This window comes from Hakea prostrata, chromosome 9 (assembly GCF_041222555.1).
Source record: "Hakea prostrata isolate BN-2017 chromosome 9, UWA_Hpros_2, whole genome shotgun sequence".
Classification (NCBI taxonomy): Eukaryota; Viridiplantae; Streptophyta; class Magnoliopsida; order Proteales; family Proteaceae; genus Hakea; species Hakea prostrata.
The window spans coordinates 45,357,262-45,374,533 of NC_142608.1; the positions used below are offsets into that span (position 1 = coordinate 45,357,262).

Here is a 17,272-nt window from a genome sequence, read left to right on the forward strand (position 1 = left end):
ATATAGTTAAGGATATGTATGATGGTTCGGTGACTAGTGTTAGAACAGTGGGGGGACAAAGTAGTGAATTCCCGATAACAGTTGGGCTACATCAAGGGTCAACTTTAAGCCCATATCTATTTGCATTGGTAATGGATTAATTAACCAAAGACATTCAAAATGAGGTCCCCTGGTGTATGCTTTTTGCGGATGATATTGTGTTGATTGATGAGACCCAAGTGGGGTTAATACCAAATTAGAATCATGGAGATTAGCTTTGGAATCAAAAGTCTTTAAACTTAGTAGATCGAAGACAGAATATTTAGTTTGTAACTTTAGTCATGATCGGGCAGATGATGAGGTGGTGATACTTGACGATAAAGAGATTCCTCAGAGTGATTGTTTTAGGTACCTAGGTTCAATCATAAGTAAAAGAGGTGATTTAGAAGATGAGGTTTCCCAAAGAATTAAAATAGGGTGGATGAAGTGGAGAGGTGCGTCCGGGGTCTTATGTGATCGGCGTATTCCATTAAAGCTTAAAGGAGAATTTTATAGGACCGTTGTTCGACCAGCTATGATGTACGGTGCAGAGTGTTGGGCTGTTAAAAAGAATCATATAGATAAACTCAGTGTAGTAGAAATGAGGATGCTAAGATGGATGAGTGGCAAAACTAGGATGGATAAGATAAGAAACGATCATATTAGAGTTGGTCTGGGAGTTGCTCCCATAAGTGATAAGCTTAGAGAAAGTCGTTTGAGGTGGCACGGCCACGTTTAACGGAGACCTATAAATGCTCCTGTACGGAGAAGTGATATAATCCATATTGAAGGAACTAGAAGAGCTTGGGGTAGACCTAAGATAACCTTAGGAGAAGTGGTGAGAAAGGATATGTATAGCTTAGGCCTTGTATCTAGCATGGCCTCGAAGAGAACTGATTGGAGGGTAAGAATCAATGTAGCCGACCCCATTTAGTTGGGACAAGGCTTATTGTTGTTGTTGTTGTTGTTCTTGGTGATATGCTCTGGAATGCATTTGTTTTAGCCAAAGCTTTAGAAGGATCAGACCAGAACAACACTCCAAGGCCACCCAAGGCAAGACTTTGACCAAGCGCTCAAGATGATCAGGTCATCTTATTTGCAACAGTAACTAACTGAGAAACTGGACCCTTGGAGCTGAACCAGCAAAGCATTCCATTAAAATTAATCCCATTTTTCTCCATTGGAGCTACTCCTCCTTCATTTTATTTTATTATTTTTATTTTTTTCCCCTGTGGTGGATGGGTTGGGGAGGACACTTGCTTTCAGACTCCCTGAAATCAACAGATGAGACAAATGCATAAGAAACAAAGTGAACTATACATGTAGAGTGGAGCCTCTAACCATGTAGGAAGTACAGGAAAGAGAAACTTGAACCCTTTTTTTGATTTCCAGATATTACTGTTGTGATGTTGCTGATACATTCACAAATTCTTGGATAATAAAGTATAAAATCAACAGATAAATAGTAAAAATAAAATTGCTAGTGACAACAGAGTATTCTCTTCATCATCTAGCTCTTCTCTCTTTCTTGTTTTCCATTCTTCTCACCTCATCTTCTTCATCTCTCCACTCAATTTGGGGCCAATAAAGACAATGGGATTGTCATTTTTACTAAAACCCAACATAAACTGGTTTTGCTGTTTCATGCCTGGTTGTACGCAAACAAAACTAGATCATGTATTTTCAAAAATCTCAACATGGATATACATGAGAACATTGAAACTTTCATTAAAATGCAAGAGCAGATATTGAGAAGCAAGGTTGTCAAAGCGACAAAGCGACCAAGGCGATGGGGGGGCTTCCAAGGAACTAAAGCGACAAAGCACCAATGAAGCGACGACTAAACGGTCAAAGCGTTCTAGTGTTAATTTTTTTTTATTTGATCCAAATATCAAATATTTCATAAAAGTTCTAGCATTTAAGTATGAAACATTTTGCCAAGTTAATGAAAAGTTCATTCATAAAATCAGTATATAAGATTGGAAAATGAACATAGTCATTAACTTCAAACATAACAACATCAAAATCACAAATCAAACTTCAAATCTGCACTGCATCTTTCCCGCTCAAGCCAACAGGAACAAGTGCCTCCTGATTCAGAATAAAAATCGATAACACACCCAAAAGGAGAAAGGGCATGAACCACACAGCAGTGTACCTCGTATTGAACGCAAAATTGAATGACAATACTATAATATGAAACCTGAAAAAACTATAAAGGAGGAGCAGAGAGGGTTTGAGAGTGAGAGAGGAGACCATCCTTTACGATAGGATTCTAGGTTTCTTACATCTTTTTGTTTCGTTTTTATTATTTTTCTCTTTTTTAGTTTGATTCCATGTATCATAGTTAGTATAGGTAACCCAATAAAATCCTTTGATTGGAATCAACTAGCCATTGATTTGGTATCTTTAATAAAACAAAAAGGTTTAAAAGAAAAGAAACCAAAAAAGTGATCGCTTGGCGACCAAGGCGTCCAAAGAGCCCGCTTGAACACCTAGACGACACCTTGATAGACAAAGCGAGCGCTTCTTTTTATTTTTTAATTTCAAATAAAGCAACCGTCGCTTAAACTTTTTTATACCACTTTGACGCTTAAGTGTCGCTTGACAACTATGTTGAGAAGTAGTCAAATCTCAATTACAATTTACAAATAAAAAATTACAATTACAGCCCCTTGAAATTCCAAAAATTTCACCGACTGAAATACAGTAATTTTGTTGGAATTCAGTCAACTGATTTAATTTTGTTTCGGACCAGGTTACTTGTCGGCAGGGTCAGAAGACTGAAATTTAGTACCATGTCTCTACTACTGGTTGATGCAACCAGGGAAGACCTTGCCAGTTTCTCTGTAGCCCTATAGGAAGGCCGAATCTGACCAGGGGTATTTTGGTGATTTACCCCCCCCCCTTGTGGAGCCCCAGTAGGGCTAGTTAGATGCAGAATGCTGTTAGGAGTCTACAACTACTTCTACTTTTAAGTTTGGTATTGTTTTGGTCAAGTTATTGAAGAGTCCCAGTCCAATTAGGATTTAGGAGTCTCAACGGAGACAGATCTCCTTAGTTGCACTTCACTTTCTATAAGGAGTCTGGATCTACTTCTTTGGAGTTTTGAGTCCTTGGTTAGCAAGTTATGACATAATCCTTGTCCCATTAGGAATCCTAGTTGGATTCCAATCCTCAACTAGGGTTCCTTCTTAAAGTAGGAAGCTTAAGATTGCAAGCCTCTTTAGTTTGGTGTTGTAATTAGACTTCCTCTTTTGGTTGTGTGAGTACAGTCTTAGTGTGACAAGAAATTCTACTTCAAATAGAATTCCCTTGTTAAGTCCAAGTAGTCTCTTATTTTCTGAGCCCTAGTTGATTTCCTTCATTGTAAAAGGCTATAAATAAGCCCTGCACCTATGTAACAAATCAATTTATGAATTATCCAATAAAGCTTGCTTTGAAGGAAGAGATGAAGTTGTGGGGTTCCAAGGAGGTGCTCCCATGGCTGTGAGTTCTACTTTTCCAGCCATTTCCAGGTTATATTTACTTCCCCAAAGCCTGCGGTAGCCATTGAAGTGTCCAATTTTCTGCAATTGAACAACCCCCCCCCCCTTTCCCTACAAGTAAGCTCATCCACAACCCATCTCCCAACCTCATTTCCCCTTCCATCCTCTCTCACCTAAAATTCAAGGTCAGACCTACAGCAATCTATGTGTTACCAAACTTTAGGGACCTCATCCCCCCAACCCTAGTGGTCTTCCCTCCCAAATACAGCCCAATCGGACCACCCAAACCCAAGTCTATACCCTACTTCCTTCACTGCCGTAATTTCCCATATCCAAACCCTAACACTTAATCTTCAGACATCCACATCTCTTCAAACCTTCACCTGAATCCAATTCCCTTTTGGATTCCACACCCCTACCCCTTGATGTGAACCAGGATATAGGGTTTGATTGTTTGAGGTAATGCCCTGGATTTAGGCCTACCCCAGGATAATTTTCAATAGAATCAGCAGTCTTCTAGGACTGTAACTGCCTTCAATATAGGTCTTTTGCCACAAGTGATAGGTGGTAGGGTTATGTTAGCACTAGATTAGAATCGGCCAGGCTGAGGGGCTTTAAGGTTTTATGTTTGAGGGTTTAAACCTTGTTGTAATTTGGTTTCAGATCTGAAATTATAATTACGGTTAGAGTTTAAAGGAATCTAGGACTAAATGTAAGGTAAGTAGGGTTCAGCTAGGTTAGGAGTAAGGCTGTTGTGGTTATATTATAATTTCAGATTTATTCCTAAAGGTATAGGGTTCAAAATAGGTTCTCTACTAAGAGTGGGTCTCTTGAGGAAGTCAAATAGGGTTAGAATTATTAAGTGGTTTTGGAGTGTGGGTAAGGGTTTAGGTTGAACTAGGTTTAGGTCTTGAGGATGAAGATGAATTGCAGATTTTTAATGAAGAAAATGAAGTGCAGGAAATTTAGAAGTATAAGGTTTTAGGTCTTTAAACTGAAAATAAGAGTAGGGATGCGGTAAGGGGTTTGGTGCAATCCTAAACCCCCCCCTTTTTTTTTTTTTTTTTTTTTTTTGGGGGGGGGGGGGGAGGTGTTGGAAAGGGCTGGGGATGAGGGAGTAAAGAGGCACACGGTGAAGCTGATGCTGTTCGGTATAGGGAGGGTTGCATGGGCTTAAGAGGTAGGGGCTGGGGTTAACTTACTTGAGAGGGGACTTGATGCTGATGGATTACTTAAGTTTGGTGCGGCCACAAGCTTGAAGGAGGGAGGAATTTAATGAAGAAACTGCAGAAAACTTTCACACTCAGCCATGGTTCCCCACAACTCCACTCTTTCCTTCAATCTCAAATCTTATTCAAATAATCATGTCTGCTTGTTACATTCCATTGTGGCTTACTTATAGCCTACATGAGGGAAAACATAAAAGGACACAACTTCCTAAAAGAAACCATACTAGGACTCTCACTCGTAATTTAAATCAAATTTAAACTGCACCTTGACACAAAACTCCAACTCAAACAAAGATTCTATCATCTCTCACTCTATAAATGTCAAATTTCGATTCCAAGAGTAGATATGGAATCCTACCAAGAAACAGACTTAAACTCAAGGATAATTTAAAAAAAAAAAAGAAAGGAGGAAGTAGATCTAAGGTCCTAATAAAATGGTGGACCCAATCATACCTAACCCGATCATACCTAACCTTGGACTCCACAAAAATTGTCAAAATGACCAAAATACCTCAGTATGACTGGGGGTTGTAGGGTTTGGGGAAAGTAACCAAAGGAACCTGAGGCCCTATGCTGCCTCTGAAAACAGTTTATATCACCTTTACTCTACACTCAAGCATAACCCTAAACCTATCCCCAAAACCCTAGAAATTGCAAAACCCTAATTTTAGTAACCCTAACATTGAAGAACAATTCTGCAATTAAGAGTTCAGTTAAAACAGAATTGTTTCTTCAATTTTCAGACCTAATCCTAGCTTGGCTGAACCATAATACCTTCCCCACTTAACCCTAGACTTCCATATTCACATCTTCAAGGTTTGGAAGTCAAATAAGGCTCAACCGCAACTCATACTTGGTCAAGTACAGATGCTGTCCACCTCAGAAACTTTAATACAGAATTCTCAAACCCTAATTCAGCCAAGAACACTTAGCCGCAAGGTATATTGGAGTATACTTAGTTGCTGCTGATGTAACCAGGTGGAGTGACGTGAACCCAATTTTAGGGTTAGGATTTCTTAGATAAATTCCCTAAAATTTAGGATTTGCCCAAAATCTTCCCACAACTAATCTCCAAAGGTCAATGGGATAATCTAAGGCACCAAGGATGTTTCTAAAATTAATATGGGAGGAGTAAAGGTAGAGGTTAACAAACCTAAATCGGTTGAAGAATTTGGTTAACATAGAAAAATGGGAAAGGTTAGAGTTTTAACAAAATCTAAGATGGGATGGTTTACTTGATAATAGGTGTCGTAGGATGTAACAAAGAGATATGGGGTGTATCAAAACTTCCTACAAATCATGTGGGGAGGTTTTAGGGATGATCTTGAGATGATTTGGGTTGTGTGAGTTGGGTAACAGAAAGTGAAAGGATGGTCTAGGAAAATCTAGGGAGGGAAACTTTGGAGGGAAAACAATACAACTTGTGGGATGGGATGAAGATCTTGGGCAATCTTTCTTGCTTGTTGATGAGCACATTTATGTGGGAAATCTTAGGGCATAAAGCATGCATTTGACACACTTAGAGTGGAGCTACCTAGGGTTTTATGTTGTTTTTGCAGATTTTAAGACTTTTCAAGATTTAAGCAAATATTTGGAGTTTTGGGTATGAAATATGCAATTTAAACGTCAAGAGGTCCGTTCAAAATCTCAAGTGTGAAAATGGGCCTAATCTGGAGCATGATGGGCTAGAGATGTGATTATGGCCCAACTCCAAAATATTTTAGAGATAAAGAAGCAAATTTTGATCTACGGCTGAGATTATAAATTATCAATCAAATCTACAGAGATATTATTGAGAGAGTCCTAATGGAGAAAAGAGTCCTTGCATACTTTAATATCTTATTTCCTATTTGGGATTTGATCAAAGAAAGAAAAAGAGGAAAAATAATTATATTCAGAGAAGGAAGAGGGAAAAATCCCGTTTTTGAATGTATCTGTCCAATTTCGATCAAGCCCTTAATCGAACAGTCATCTGGTGTCCGATCGAGCTGATTTTTGTAGGAGAGCTTCACGACTTCTTGATTCTTAAATCCAACGGTGGAATTGTGCATTTGATCTCTCTAAGCCAGTCCGATTAGTACGCCAAAACCTTAATTGGTTGAGTCGGATAGGAACTCTGAGTTTGATTCAAACTCTGTCAAGATTCATATCCCATGTAAACTCTACAAAAGGAGAGCATACTCCATCAAGGGAAAACGTGCTTTAGAGCTTAGGGAAGCACTCTTTCTTTTCTCTTTAGTTTATTTAGGCTATCTCTAGTTTTCTTTGATTGCTTTTGTGAGATTCTAATTTTTAGATTGAATGTTTAGGTTAAATTTTTCTATGTAATGCAATTTCAAGTTCAATTTCAAGTTCAAATTTCAAGTTTCAAGTTTGAGGAATCATTTTCTCTGGGTTTATCAATTGTAGATCTAGATAATTCTAGATCTAGATCTAGTTGTTAGAGTTGGTTGAGATTCGAATCGTTTGTTCAATTCTTTTTTTTATTTTATTTGAAGTTCAAAGATGCAAGTAAGTAACCTTCCTCAATAATTTTCTCTCCTCTCTCCATTTCCGTTTCTATCTACCCCTCCATATTCTTAATCCTTAACTAGAGTAGAAACAAAAACGTATGGTAGTCCCCAGTCTACTGCAGAATCCCTAGGATTCGATTGTAGGTGGCTCCGAAGACTATACGGATTCCCTTGCTGTCAAACCTATACAACGCTTAGTTATACGGCAACCTTACGGCTTTGGAATCATTGTTTCAATCTTTGTGGTAGAAAATTCACTACTTTCCCTTTTTTTTTTATTATTTTCTTTTGAGCAAATTGCACTGACACCCCAAAATGAAGGCTTTAAAACATTGACACCCCACTTTATGTCTTAAAAACACAGACACCCCATTCATAAAACACACTAGTCCATTCTGTTAGTAAAACCATTAACCCACTGTTCATTTTTCTTTAATTCCAAAAATGCCCTTACTTTATCTATTCTCTCTCCTCACTCGGATCTCCTCTGCTTCACCCTGTCCACCTTCACCTCTTGTAGCACCAGCAACGCCGCCAAGAAAGAAAGATCAGCAGCAGAGGAGAGGCATTAAAAAAAATCCAATCACAAAGGTAACAGAACCACAAAGCATCAAGGAGAGCGAAATCCTAAGAAGTGAAGCGAACGCAGATGGGGACACCCGCGAAATTGACTCTCGCCTTAACGGAGGGGCCGAAGAAGGGGTCGATTGGGGAATCGAGAGAGGCGGAGAACAAAGGAAGCTGAATATAAGAGAGTAGAGCTCGTAGAAAACCCGTGATTCCTCATCTTGGCTTCCCCTCATATCTCTCGTTGAAACCTAGAAAGAAACCCTAAACCTAAACAACCAGCAACCAGAAGAAGTCAAGACGACTAATAGAAAAACGAGATATAATATGAAGAAGAAAGAAGAATAAGCTGCCCGTCTTTCTTTCTCTTTTATTTATGATGGTGATGAAGATGATGATGCAGCTACAGTTAATGGTGGTTGGTTGGAGAAGAGAAGGCTCTGAGATCTGCAATAAATAAATATATATTTTACTGCGACTGAGTTTCCTGATAATGAATTCTTGTTCATTGCGGCGGAGGCAAGTTTTCCCGTTTTAAAAATCAGCTCATGAAATGCAAGACCTATTTCCATTTAGAAAATACTAAAAATCAAGTAAAATAACCTCTCTAAAATCATAGACATCGTTATCAGGATCAGGTGGTTTCCTGATAAAGAAATCACAATCAAACAAGCTAATCTTATGGAATTCGTCCTCATTAATCCTGTAATCCACCACCATATCCGAGTCCCAACCCTGAATTGAAACAAAGCTCTTACTCTGCACCATTTCTATATCATCATCACCCTCAGTAGTGGAGACAGCGGCAGCGCCGCCGAAGAGGCGGTCGTACTCGACGTCATAGTCCTTGTTGTCAACTTCTTCTACTTCTTCTTCATCAGGGTCGTAGTCGCCGTCGCCTTCATCAACCCTAACACTGAAATCGTTTCTCTGTCTTGTCAGAGGATAGAGTGGTTTCACAGCAAAAGATGTGAAGCTCAAGACTAAACATCGAGAATGGGAAGTGAGGGAGGAAGCGGTGGTCGGAAGTTTGAGTGTGAGAGAAGACTAAGGGAGAAGAAACAGAGCTCTCATGGCAGTAACCATGGCTTCTGTAGTTACCTTGTTAGTGAGAAATAGAGCACAGCTGATCTTTGGCCTCTCCTCTGCTGTTGATCTTTCTTTTTTGGCGGCGTTGCTGGTGCTACTGGAGGTGAAGGTGGACAGGGTAAAGCAGAGGAGATCCAAGTGAGGAGAGCGAATAGATAGGGTAAGGGCATTTTTGGAATTAAAGAAAAATGAACAGTGGGTTAATGGTTTTACTAACATAATGGACTAGTGTGTTTAATGAATGGGGTGTCTGTGTTTTTAAAACATAAAGTGGGGTGTCAGTGTTTTAAAGCCTTCATTTTGGGGTGTCGGTGCAATTTGCTCTTTTCTTTTCTTCTTTAGTTACTTTATTTAATAAAAATAAAAAACTCAATTCTTTCATAAGAACCTTTAATTGCATTAGGTGGTTAGTGCATGCGTGTCTGGTGCATGCGTGTCTGGACTCGTGATTCCACAAATCGAATTGTCCGAGTGTTTACCTTAACCATAGAAGACCTACCTCCACCTAAAAGTCTTAGAGATAGATTTTATCCAACCCGATCTGCACAACCTTCTTGAATACGTTTACCTGAAGTGAGGGGTAATAATTTTGAACTTAAGTCTCATTATCTATCTATGTTACCCCAATTTCATGGGTTACCTGGTCAAGATGCATATTTGTTCCTTAGGGAGTTTGAGGAGGTTTATGTCCTTATGAAAGTGCAACTACTCACTAATGATGCCATAAGACTACAGTTTGTTACATTTGCATTAAAGGACCAAGACAAAAAAGTGGCTTTATAACTTACCTCGAGATAGCATTACCATATGGGAACAATTCAATGTTCTATTCTTGAAGAAATTCTTTCCTTTTTCCAAGACAAATAAAATAAGAAATGACATTCTTCAATTTTGTCAAAAACCCAATGAATCATTTGCTAAGGTAATGGAGAGGTTCCAAAGCCTTCTCCAAGAATGCCCTCACCACGGTATAGAATTATGGCATTTATGCCAAATAATTTATGAGGGTATCGATTATCAAACAAAGCAACTTGGAATCTATGTGCCCCACAGGATTTACATCGTTCACTGATGATTCTGAAGCTTGGCAATTTCTTTTAGACCTAACTGATAGAACTAGAGAATGGGAGTCAACCCAAGAATCTAAAAGGACCAGTAGGGGATATTTTGTTGATAGCCAAGTTCATAATGAAGCACAAATAGATAATCTTTTGAAAAAATTAGAGGCTTAGGTAGTAAAAGCCGCACCACCACCACCAAGTCAAGCACATTTTATTGACAAATCTATTGCTATGTGTGCATGGTGTCAGTCTCCTACACATGTAATTGAGGATACTTCTTATTCTAGATCCGCTCTATCATCTCAATCAGGAAAAAGAGCTACAAGTACAAGAAAAGGAGGTGTTGCGCTTAAGGCTCGATTCAATAATGCCTTTTTCAGGCCATCGCATATCTGATTGATCGGGAGATCTAATGAAAAGTCAATCCGTTCCGGCTCCTCGCCACTTCAAAGGTAAAGATCGGCTCCGGCTATGACCTACGGCAGGCCTTTTAAATGCATCTTGTACGTCTGACTTCATCTGTGATAGGGGACGACCTTGAGCTCCTTGCCTTCTTTCCACTCTTTCAACAATCCACTCTGTAAGTGACGTTTGGGGTGCTCCCTTTTACTCAACTATATCTATAGGGCGTATAAGACTGGATTTGCGGCAGTCAAGGTCTGTATAAGCGATATGGAATGCCCTAGCTAATCTAGAGTCCAACATGAAAATGTCAATGCGATGTTTCCAAACCAGTACAGTAACACGTACAATTCTAGGTGGAAAAATCATCCTAATTTTTCATGGTCTCAAGGGCAAAACCAAAATGGATTACGCAATTATTCCACACAAAATCAATTTGGTGCCCCTCAACAACAAAGTGCACAATTTTCTTATAATCAAAATGTTCAGTTCCCTCAAGCCCCTAATTTTCAGAATGCCAATTTAGCTAGGTCAGTCAATCCACCTATGCCTGATAGACCTCTCATAACTAAGGTGTACAAGCGTAAAAATAATGAGAAGAGAACAATATCACTCCTGGTGGCTGAACAGGACAAAAGCAAAGGAGGGACAGCTGGCAACATTCTATTGGATAACAATCATTACTCTGCTCCCAACAGTGCTGCAGAAGAGACAGGCCACGTGGCAGGGGATGAGTGGGAAGGCATGTAATAGTTTGTTAGAACGATTAGGGTATGTAAGGAGGAGGAGAGGACAGAAGAGGGGAGGAGGAAAAGAGAAGGAACAAGCGAGGCTTGTGGGAGAGGGAAGACCTCTCTGAGGGGCTCTGTTGTGTGGGAGCTATTCTGGTTATCTGAAGAGTTCTTTTACCTTGCTGTTTTTATCAGATTAGACAGTAGAGAGTAGAATCAACTTGTGTTCTTAGTATTGTCAATTCAGATATTACTAAATGAATGCAGCTACTGTTTCTTGGTTGTTCTAGTTAATCGTACTGTTACTATTATCCTTGAATTACATTCAGCAACTAGTAACTTGTTCTTCTTCAGTTCTGGATAAGGATTAATGAAGTTTATACCGAGGTTCTTTCATCGTGGTATCAAAGCGTGTTAATCCTAGGGAATGGTAAAGAGTCGAATGGAGTCCAAAGTTGAGATTGTGGAGGCGAGTGTGAAGGACTTGCAGAACCAGCTCGTAATGATTGATTCAAAATTAGACAGGGTCGAACAAAGCAATACAGCATTTATGAGTGAGATAAGAGCATACTTGTCAAAAGGAAAATCGTTGGAAGTCGAAGAAACATCGCCTGAAGTCACCATAAACAGGGGGGATGATGTGCAGAGTACCCTGTTGCACGAGCGATGAATTCCGACCTCCGTTGGACGACGCGATTTTTTTCCCAGATATCTAGAACTTCCCATCTTCAATGCGATGACCCACATGGGTGGACAGCTAGAGCAGAGAGGTATTTTATGCTACAAGGATTGATGAAAGCAGAGAAATTGCAGGCCGCCTTGATTTGTTTTGAGGGATCGGCATTAGGCTAGGTACAGTTTCGCGAACTTCAGAATTCACTTCACTCATGGGCAGAGCTGAAGCAAGAGCTAAGGAAGCAATTCGGATCAACTCAAGCTAAGACACCACTAGAGGCGATTATGGAGCTCCGGCAGGATCGCACCATCGTCGAATATCGTGGCCAGTTCGAAGCTCTTGTCACCGCTGCCGGCGCGAGGGAAGATGAATGGCTTTAGGGAGCTTTTCTATCGGGATTAAAGGAGGAGATTAGGGCTGAGCTAAGGTTATTCCAACCTAATGGGCTGGCACAAATTATGGACTTGGCCCAGTCAATTGAAACCAAAAACCAAGCCATTTGTGGGCCTAAAGGGTTATCGGTGGCCCATCCCATTGCTAGTTTGATACAGCCCATTAATAACTTGATACAACCTGCGGCCTAGCGAGCCATTGGAATAAATCGATCAAACCAACCAAATGCACGATCCATTCCATTGGGTTCAACAAACCAAATAGGCTATGGTTCAAACACAACTACTCGACCAACCGTAGGGCAACCAAACTCGAACCCATCGTCTTCAATGAGTGTTTCTGCAACTTCTGCATCTGGCGGCAGTAGCAAACCCAAGTGGTTAACTCCAGAGGAAATGAAAGCTAAAATGGACAAAGGGCTTTGCTTTAGATGCGACGGTCCATACTCTAGAGGCCACCAATGTCCGTTGAAGCAGCTGCGAGTGATGTTATTCCACGAGGGCGAGGCAAGGAGCAAAACGGAAGAGGTCGCAGTAGCCATTGACGCAAGTGACGACACTCATAGTGACCCAATGATTGAAGTTGAACTCTCGCACAGTTCGTTGGCTGGTTTTGACTCACCTCACACTATGAAACTCCATGGGCACATAAACGATGCATCGGTGGTGTTGCTTGTCGACTGTGGAGCAACCCATAACTTCATATCACATACCATGGCAGAGAAAATAGGCTTGAAGATTGAGGGTGAGAAGCAATTTCATGTGACACTAGGCGACGGCAATAATGTTCGAGGGCAAGGAATCAGTCACGACGTGCCTATTGTCATCAATGGAGTAACGTTTGTACAGGAGTTATTACCATTCAAATTGGGTGGTGTTGATCTGATATTGGGAGTGGAATGGCTATCGGCATTGGGTGATGTACATAGTAATTGGAAGCTCTAAACCATGAAGTTCATGTGGGAAAATAAACCAATACAATTGAAAGGGGACCCTGCATTACTTAGACTGGAAACAACTCTGCAACAACTATAGAAGACAGTTCAGGAGGAGGGCGATGGCTTTTGGTTAAAACCAATGTCCCGCAGATAACCAGAATATTGCGAATGTCAGTGAGCAGATACAAGAGATGTTGGAGGACTTCCAGCCACTGTTTGCAGAACCAAGAGGGCTGCCACCACGCCGACCATATGACCACTCAATACGTATGTCCAACGACAGCAACCCACAAATCTCAGGCCATACAGGTACCCTCATTCACAGAAGGATGACGTTGAGAGGTTAGTCAAGGAAATGTTAGTTGTCGGGTTAATACGAACAAGTGTTAGTCCGTATTCGAGTCCACTGTTGTTAGTGCAAAAGAAAGATGGCGATTGGAGATTTTGTGTGGACTACCGAGCACTCAACAAGCTAACAGTACCCGATGAATTCCCCATACCAGCAATAGATGAGTTGTTGGATGAGCTAGGTGGCGCCAAAGTGTTTAGTAAGCTCGACCTTCAGTCGGGGTACCATCAAATCAGGATTGCCGAGGGAGACGAAGAGAAGACAGCATTTCGAACACATAACGGACATTACGAATTCCTCGTGATGCCCTTTGGGTTATCAAATGCCCCAGCCACTTTTCAAACTCTCATGAATGAGGTATTTCGAGAATATTTGAGGAAATTTGTGTTAGTGTTTTTTGATGATATATTGGGTATAGCAGGACTTTGGGAGACCATTTGAGTCACTTACGAGTTGTCTTAGATCTCCTAACACAGCATTGCTTGGTGGTAAACAAAAAGAAGTGCTCATATGTGGTTACCAAATTAGACTACTTGGGGCACATCATATCATCTGAAGGGGTAGAGGCAAATCCACAGAAGATACTTTGCATGATGGAGTGGCCAATACCAAAGAATATCCGAGCTCTTAGAGGGTTCCTTGGCCTCACCAGATATTACCGACGTTTTGTTCGGGATTATGGGAAAATTGCAACACCTCTCACCAATTTACTAAAGAAAGAGGCTTTCCAATGGGATGATTCAGCCACACAAGCATTTGAAGCTTAGAAGGCAGCAATGACCACTATACCTGTACTTGCTATGCCTGATTTTACAAAGGAATTTGTAGTGGAGACTGATGCTTCGGGAGTTGGACTAGGAGCTGTACTTATGCAAGAAGGGCATTTCATAGCTTTTTGGAGTAAGGCACTATCCCAACGAGCCCGTGCCAAACCGGTCTATGAGAAGGAGCTAATGGCTATGGTCCTAGCTATTCAAAAGTAGCGCCATTACTTAATGGGGAGGCATTTCAAAGTCCGCACGGACCAAAGGAGCCTAAAATATTTAATGGACCAGAAGTTGATAACTGAAGACTAGCAAAGGTGGATTATGAAGCTTTTGGGGTTTGATTTCGAGGTCCTTTATAGGCCCGGGTGTGAAAACAAAGCGGAAGATGCATTATCAAGACAGATGGAAGGCACAATCGTCTCTCCAGCTTGTCAACAGCACTGTGGGAAGAGGACGAAGGCTTAGACAGTGAAATCCAGCAATCAGAGCGCTATCGCAAAGTGATACAATCACTCCTCAATGGCTCCCCTGAATTTTCTGGTTATAGACTGCAGAATGGTACACTTTTTTATAAAGGGCGATTGGTAATTCCTGAAAATTCTAGATTGATTCCTAAGGGCGCGTTTGATAACATTCTTAAAAAACGTTTTTGGCGTTCTTCTGATCTTTGGGAACGGAAGAACTGGTTAGAGGCGTTTGATAAAACGGTTCGTTCTTCTGTTCTTTAAGAACGAACCGATCGAGAAAAGTGTTCTAAAGAACGCTTTTAAGCGGTTTTTCCAAGAACAACGGTATGCAATTCTTCGGTACCCCACTTTTTTTCACCCAAAGAAAAACCCACTTTTCTTTTTGTTTTAATATTTTCTTTTATCACGCCTTTTCAGCGGCTTTGCCCTTCGGTTTGCGGTTCTGTGCTTCCGCTCTTCTTGCTTCCTTCCCCCTTTGGGGTCTTCCGGTTTTCCGCCCTTGCTCGCTTTGGTTGGCGGTGTTTCTGCGTCTGTTGTCTCTCCCGCCGCGCTGCCCCCTCCCCCCGCGGGTCTTGCGGGTTGCCCCCCGGGGTCCTCTGTGGTGTGCGCTCTGGTTGGCTTCTGCCCCCCCCCCGCCGGTGCGTTTTTCGCTGTCGGCTCCGGGTTTCCTCTTGTTCGGTGGGGTTTTCTGGCCTCTTTGGGGCTCTTCGTTGCGGGCCCCCTCGTTCGCGGTCTCCCCTCCGTGGGCCGTTGTCCGGGTTGGTTTTCTCCGTTTTCGTGCTGGCCCCGGGGGCCGGGTGGCTGTTTGGTCTCCCTTCCATTCGCTCTGTGCCCTTTCTTGTGTTGGCCGGCCCCCCCTTTGCTTGGGGGCCTCCCCGGTGGGGTTGCTCTTCGGCGGTCCTTCTCGGGTCTAAGAAGAATTTGTTTGTGGCTCAAAGAACGTATGCGTTATCATGCAAATCAACACCGAAGGACTGTCACCTTTCAAGTAGGGGAGGAAGTCTTTCTCAACTTCAGCCGTACCGATTCAAGAAGTTAGCCAAACGCCCCAATGAGAAGCTCAACCATCGTTATTATGGTCCATATTCGATTGCAGCTCAAATCAGTCCCGTGGCTTACAAACTCATTCTTCCACCAGATTCCAAAGTACATCCAGTTTTTCATGTATCTCAGCTCAAGAAAGTGGTGGGCAGTAACATTACTACTTAGCCGCTGCCATCATGCTTAGCGGACGATGGGGAACTTCAAATCATCCCAGAGGAATTATTGGACATCCGCTATTCAACCCGAGGAACACTTGAAGTGCTGATTCAATGGAAACAACTACCCAGCTGTGAGAATACTTGGGAGGATTTCTTTGAAGTGCATAACCAATTTCCTGATGTTCACCTTGAGGACAAGGTGAAACTGAAGGGAGGGAGTGTTGATAGACCTCTCATAACTAAGGTGTACAAGCGTAAAAATAAAGAGAAGAGAACAATATCACTTCCGGTGGCTGAAGAGAACAAAAGCAAAGGAGGGACAGCTGGCAACATTCTATTGGATAACAATCATTACTCTGCTCCAAGCAGTGCTGCAGAAGAGACATGCCACGTGGCAGGGGATGAGTGGGAAGGCATGTAATAGTTTGTTAGAACGATTAGGGTATGTAAGGAGGAGGAGAGGACAGAAGAGGGGAGGAGGAAAAGAGAAGGAACAAGCGAGGCTTGTCGGAGAGGGAAGACCTCTCGGAGGGGCTCTGTTGTGCGGGAGCTATACTGGTTATCTGAAGAGTTCTTTTACCTTGCTGTTTTTATCAGATTAGATAGTAGAGAGTAGAATCAACTTGTGTTCTTAGTATTGTCAATTCAGATATTACTAAATGAATGCAACTACTGTTTCTTGGTTGTTCTAGTTAATCGTACTATTACTATTATCCTTGAATTACATTCAGCAACTAGTAGCTTGTTCTTCTTCAGTTCTGGATAAGGATTAATGAAGTTTACAACGAGGTTCTTTCTCTATGCCTCTCATCGTACAAAATCAATCATCACCTGGTTTCAATAGAGGTAACAATCAGAGTTTTCTCGTCTCTCTTCCTTAAAGAAAAATATGAAAGTGCTTTCCAGCACCTTCATGACTTCTATGCATAATATGGAAAAACAATTTCCACTCTTGCAAATGTAAATTGTTTTGTCTAAGCAAGAAAAAGGCAAAATTCCTAGCCAACCTAAGTTGGCAAATAAGTCAATTAAAAAGGCAAAATTGCTAGCCAAACCCAACATTAAACATGCTTTACTTGATCTTGTTGCAAGTGTGAATCTTTTGCCTTACCATGTTTATAACGAATTAGGACTGGGAGAATTGAAAGCAACTAGAACTACTCTTCAGTTGGCAGATAAGTCAATTAAGATTCCCAAAGGGATGGTTGAAGATGTTTTACTAAAAGTGGGAGAATTTATTTTTCCAGTTGATTTCATTGTGCTTGATACTAAACCTCTTTCAATCAAGGATGAGATCCCAATAATTCTAAGAAGACCATTTTTGGCTACTAGGAATGCATTAATCAATTGTCAAAATGGCCTCTTACGACTGTCTTTCGGAAA

The 17,272-nt window shown here is 41.2% G+C and overlaps 1 protein-coding gene and 1 non-coding gene across 3 annotated transcripts in view; both read right to left on the reverse strand.

Moving 5' to 3' along the window:
- Window positions 1–17,272, reverse strand: part of LOC149005301 (ubiquitin carboxyl-terminal hydrolase 25-like) — a 47,340-nt gene that overhangs the window by 7,629 nt on the left and 22,439 nt on the right. The window lies entirely within an intron of this gene.
- On the reverse strand, window positions 9,770–9,876 carry LOC149005302 (small nucleolar RNA R71). The gene has a single exon (XR_016170011.1). It is a non-coding gene; the product is annotated as a small nucleolar RNA R71 (small nucleolar RNA).